At 47.2% G+C, this 6,000-nt stretch overlaps 1 long non-coding RNA gene across 2 annotated transcripts in view; it reads right to left on the bottom strand.

Moving 5' to 3' along the window:
* The window catches only part of LOC113959132, a 46,476-nt gene that overhangs the window by 21,808 nt on the left and 18,668 nt on the right, over window positions 1-6,000 (bottom strand). For both annotated transcript variants that reach the window (XR_003531708.1, XR_003531707.1), the window contains one exon: window positions 4,850-4,986. This is a non-coding gene — a long non-coding RNA (uncharacterized LOC113959132). The remainder of the gene's footprint in view (window positions 1-4,849; window positions 4,987-6,000) is intronic.

Here is a 6,000-nt window from a genome sequence, read left to right on the forward strand (position 1 = left end):
GTCAAGTCTCCAGGCAGAATCACCCTAACAAAGCTGTTGGTGCACAGGAGCACTGACCCAGGCCAGGTTCTGATCTACGTGCAGAAACAGGTCTGAGGTCAGCAAGAGCATGGCTCCTGCTAGACAGGTTCAACACAATGAGCCAGACAGATGCTACAGGCCACATGCACAGTCTTATGGAAAGCACATCTCCATTTGATGGCATGGACTGAGCAAAAGCAGCGCTGGCTAACCTCTGGAAGTTCTCTCCACTCCTCTGCAACTGCTCATTCCTCACCCAAGGCCTAGGAAACACCAGCAGGGCACAGATGATAGTACCTCAGAGCTCAGGAGTGCAACACCCCAATGTGCTGTGCCAACAGCAAACAGCACACTCCCTGCTTTAGCACACTCCCTCTCCTTCCCTTCTCCAAGCCTCCTCCACCTTTCCACAGCCTCTGTGCTACACAATGTTTGCCCATTCTTGCATCACACATAAACTCTCCAGGCCAGGATGGTCCTGCTCCTGCCTGTCTGGTAGTTGGAATGCTTCTAAATCCTCAGCAGCGTTCTCATGCCAGCTCTCCAGAACAATATATTTGTTCATGTTATATCTTTGGAGTCTACAGAGCTGTCATATACCATGTTCAACCCATTATTCATCTCAAACAGAGAATTCTGCAAAGCAAGAGGAAATAAAAGAAAGTTTAATACAGCTTTACTAAAATGGAATTTGCCAAAGACTCACAGAAAAATGGATTTAATTAGGGCTGCTAATGGAGAACAGTTTGTTCCTGTGATTTAAAGCAGAAGTTAGATAGTGTCTGTAATTTCAACATTTTTAAATTATATATAGGGGGTTATTTCTCATTTCTACCTTAATTATAAAAATCCATCTTTATGAATCACAATTTTGAGGCAAATAAAGCAAAGGCAGCAAAAATGATGTTTTAGTTAATAAAACTTTTAAGAACTCACCAAAGAAGCATAAGACACTTCAGCATGAATAAAACAGACTTAACATAGCAAATTGCAGTTGCACACAGTCCTCTGGATGCTACTTAAACACTAGGCTATCTATTAGAGTTGCAGGCATTAACTGGCCTAACATGCTCCAGCTAGTAATTCCAAATTCCAGAATTTTCTGCTACCCATTCTCCCATTCTTAAATTGATTGCTGTCAGAATTTCTGAATTGCCTGTAAATTGTTTCTCCATATTAAAGGGAATAAAATGATAAAATCATGAGCCTCCTCTACAGTCTAACAAATGTTGCTTTTGTGAAATTCCTCCTGTCAGCTGGCTCTGACCACATGACCTAAGTAAATGAGTCCCAACATTGTAAAGCACTGATTAATTTAATTACAAATAGCCCAGATAACTGGTGAGCAAGCTGGGCCTAGCTGCTGTCACTGCTGCAGATTCTGCACCCACCATAATGCATTTTAATATTGCACCTCAGATCTGAGCGGAATCAATGAGTGAAGTTCAAATGTGGCACATTTCCTGTTTCTCTGACAGCTTATTTCATGGATCACAGGGACCAAAGTACAGTTGCTTATTCAACAGAGGAAAGAATGAATCAATTTTCATTCTTTAACACACTGTGTGACCTATTCTCTGATGTTCTATCCTTTACAATGGCTCCAGTCTTTTCAAGACCTTCAATTTTGTCAGATAGAGAAAATTTAAAATAATGACAAAATGCCCTGCCCTAGGTCTGCTTCCAGCTGACTGACTGCTCTGCTGGTAATAAGTCCAAATGAAAGCTATTATGTCACTCAGGTTGAATTAAACAGACAAACTATAATCCTAGATTGTTAAAAATGAAACAATCTTCTGGAAGATTTCTGTGATCTCACTCCAAGTTCCCCATGAAAGGTGCTGGACACCACAGAGATTCTGATCCTCATGTGCTTCAGTTTCTTCCCCTACTTCAGAACACGAAGGAGTAACGTGACAGGACAGTGACAGGACAGCTGCTGACCTGCACAGTGCTGGGAGCTCCTGTGCCTGCCCAGCACAGTGGGCCCAGCGCAGGGCACTGGACAGAGGTGCAGGGCCCCCTCCCGACCTGCCATCCCACAGAGCCCACCACACTGAGCGAGGATACCACAGCTCTGCTGCTCTGCTCACCTGCCAAGACTCCCTCAAGTTAGCAGATAATGTTACAGTTCTTTAGGTACTGCTAGTTTGGGCAGAATTAACAAACTGATATGTGTAATTTTGCAATTTCAGTGTGAAATCTTTTTTTTTCATTTAGAAATATCCCAAGGTATTGTGGTTTTAAATACCCTCTGTGTGCCTTGTGTTTGTCTTCTTTTATTATTAATCCCAGTTCACTGGTGATACTTGCATTGCTCCTGTCATTTATAACTTGGTTTCAGCTTGCACTTTCTTACTGTAATCATTTTTCAGATGAGGAAGATCAGATTCTGCAAAGGAGAACACAGCACAAGGGCGAGTGCTGTGGGCACCCCAGGCAGGTGTGAGCACCACGCTGACACCCCAGAGCCAAGGCAGCAGGGCTCCCTGTAGCCATGCTGAGGGCAGTGTGCAGGAGCCTGGCACCAGGACAGAGAGACAGCTGAAGTACCAGACAGATGGTGAACCAGAAAGCACAGCCTGAACTAGAAACCCTGGAAAGGACACACTCAGAGACCTCCAGAGGCAAAGAGGATCTCTGCCTCTACTTTCTCAAGCTCTCCTCCTGCCTCATACTTTATGACTGACCCCATGAGATTTGCCTGGCCTTAAGACATAAAGGTAATAAATCAGGCCTTATCAGAATATTACCCAGATGAAACGCACATATCACAGCCAGCTTTATTTGCTTTCTTCTCTGCATATCCAGTAGTTCAAATATAGGGTTTTCAAAGCAGTGGATTTAACAAATATCAGTACTTCAGGGCACGTGGGCAGACAAATTGCTTTTTCCATTTCATAAGATGAATCTGAGAAGAGCACGGGTCACTAAATGGTTGCAACAAATGTTCTAGTGTTTAAGCAGGCCATGAGCTGTAGCAGGCGTTGCTGGTTTGATTCGTTTGCCCTTGGTAGATTAATTTTCCTTTTTTATTTTCCTGCCTTTTGTGAAGGAAGTCCAGGGACCCACCACAGCTCGGGACAGCCCAGCACCAGCAACCGTTCCACTTGCTGCTTTGGTCTGGAAGCAAACAGGACACAGAGCTTGTGGGAGCTGGTGTTTGAACTGTGAGCTCTGCAGTATCTGCCATCCCTTTTCTCACCCAGCCGGGAGCGTACTGCAGCTAAACAAAACACCTGAACTTCCCAATGATCAGGTTTTAGCACAGTTCTGGAGGATGGTGAGATGGGATAGAGGCTGAGCAGCCAGCAGCTGTTATACAGTCAGCTGATGAACAAATGGATTTGGATGAGGTTCACCTGATCAGCTTCAGGTGCACAAATGAGAACTGTGCACGCAGAGCTGGGCACATGCTGCCCATGGAGGTTACGCACGGCACCCCTGTCACCACCACCCTGGCACCTGGCACCTGGCCATTGGAGACAACTGCCTACTATGCCCTGATGAAGTAATGTGTACAATGGAGTTCTAACAAGATCTTTTCCCTTCAAACAGTGTACAAATTAACAGTCAGCAGCACTTGAAAAATGGCTCTGATCCCTGTCCACACAGGGAGTTTGTTCCCAGTGCAAAGTGCCAGATTATGACAATGATACATACTTCAAGTGGGTGAAAACAAATGAATAACAACACCCTGACAGTACTGCTGTTCCTGAGTGCTTAGGAGCTAGGTAAAACTGACAGTCCAAGATAAATATGGCACTGAGATGAGATGTTGCAGTGCATGGCTGGTCAGGGGAATCTAGACTCACTGGCCCTTACAGATGGGTTAATTCTAAAGGCTGCATTTGATTCTGAGCAATAGTTGCTCTCTGAGAAAACAGGGAAGGCTCAATCTGTGGGAGGACTGAACCACAGGCAGTAGTCCCATTTGTGAAGGAAGCATTGGGTGGTCCTAGAAACAAAGGATGTGAGTTTGCCTGTTGCCTCTGCATCCCCAAGTGTAGGCTGACCCCCCCTGCCCACCCCCAAAGGGTCCAGCCAAACATGGGTGGACAACTCACCTAACAACACAGTGAGGAAAGTGGGACTGTCCCCAGCCAGAGGCATCCTCAGCACACACCAAACGTGCACTAGCTCGCTTTCATAGCATAGGAATCATGAGGTGCCAGGGAAATTATTTGCTATCAGGCTGACAGAAGAAGGGCAGTGTGACCCCTGAATTGCATGTGGCTCTTTACCTGGAATGCTGTGGAGTCCAGATGTACTCCGGGGTTTCAAAAGGCTCCAGAGTCACTCCTTGAGCACAACCCCCACCTGCTAGTTCAGTGCAGTGGACAGATACAACCACTGCTCCAGAAGGACTGCAATCATGATCTCAAGTAATCCTCACCCTGTCTCCTACAGGCTTTTCACAAAGACCTGCTAAAGGCTGAGGACAAAGAGAGGCCCCGAGTCAGCCTCACCAAGGTTTCTCTAGGATTGCTTCCACGGTGGTGCTGGAACTCCTTCCATGGCTTGTCACCACCAGCCCCCACCAGTGGCACTCCCCAGGCTCAGCAGAGGATCCCTGGCCAGGGGGGTCCCTGTGTCTCAGCTCTGTCTGTCCCCCTACAGTGCTGTGGTATGTCCTCTACACTTGCAGCACCAGGTGGACTGTGTCCCTCAAGGAAGGCTTGGCCTGCTGCAGCAGGCAAAGATCACGCATTCCTCGAGACAACACAGCTGCACTTTGTTTCCACTCTATTCCCTTCAGTATAAAAGCAATCAAGGGCAGATCTTGTCTGTCCTCAGAAGATATGGAGCAGGTCACATATACCTGTACCTCTTTCCAGCAGCAGAGATTTCAGATCGCAATAACCTCACAGGGCACGAGCCTGGTGAAATCATGGTTGCAGTGATGTCAGGATGATCTCCGAGCTTCTTACCCCAGGCAATCTCCTCCCCAGGAGGAGCCAGTTCCTGTAATTACAAAGTGGAGCCATATCAGAGGAAAACTAATCAGCTTGGTGGATGCCAAAAAATTAAATATTAATCTAACTATTGTGAACACAGAAATATTCATCTTCAGATATTTTCTGGCACAAGTGTCAAAATCAGAGTGGAACTAAGGCTTTATTCATTTTCCATTATCAACTTAAATAAAAACAGTCAGAAAAATGGGCAATGATGTGCAGAAACCACTCAGCAGAGATAATTACAGAGTAAGTTTAGGCAGCTAATCACTTCTAGAATATGCTTCAGATTCAGATAACTGACTGGCTTGCTTCCCTGCCTTGTTAAATCAGACAGACTCTCAGCTTTGCCTGATGAGGATGGGACTCCCAGAGTCAGCATCTTTAACTAACAATAGGGCTGTTTGGCAGGCACGGACATATCCCCACCAGCCAGCAGCAGGATGGGAAATGCTCTCCCTACATCAGGAGAGAAAGATGCAGCAGAAGCAATGGCAGAAGGTGGGGCAGGCAGCAGGCAGGGCAGGGACAGTGGGAGGAAGGCAGGGCAGAGCAAGGCAGCTCTGGCAGCAGAGGGACAGAGAGTCATAGGCAGACTCATTGAAAAACCAAGGAGTGGCTGCAGCAGCTGCAGCAGGATGGGAGGACAGCTGTGGGAAGACACAGCCGGGAAGACACAGCCTTGCAGGACATTCCCTCCAGGACAGCAGTTCTGGCCTTCGTGGCACTCATGCTGAGGAGCTCCTGGGGCTGCCCAGGAGCAGCCCCCACACAGCACTTGCACCCACCCTGCCCAGCAGCCATAGAGCAACTAACCATACTTACACCAACTGGACTCTCCTTCAGGGGAATCACTGTGGGCAAGAGGCAATTTTCCACAGCCCTCCTCAGGCATGTCAGGCCCAACCCTCCCAGCACTGCCAGTCCACGAGCTTTACACTCCAGTTTCAACAAGGGCCTGAGTGCTGCTGGCGGCCGTGGCAGTGGCAGGAAGGAGAGCTCCAGCTGGGTATGGGGTAGG

The sequence above is a fragment of the Corapipo altera genome, unplaced genomic scaffold, assembly GCF_003945725.1.
Source record: "Corapipo altera isolate COAL_440 unplaced genomic scaffold, ASM394572v1 104b, whole genome shotgun sequence".
Classification (NCBI taxonomy): domain Eukaryota; kingdom Metazoa; phylum Chordata; class Aves; order Passeriformes; family Pipridae; genus Corapipo; species Corapipo altera.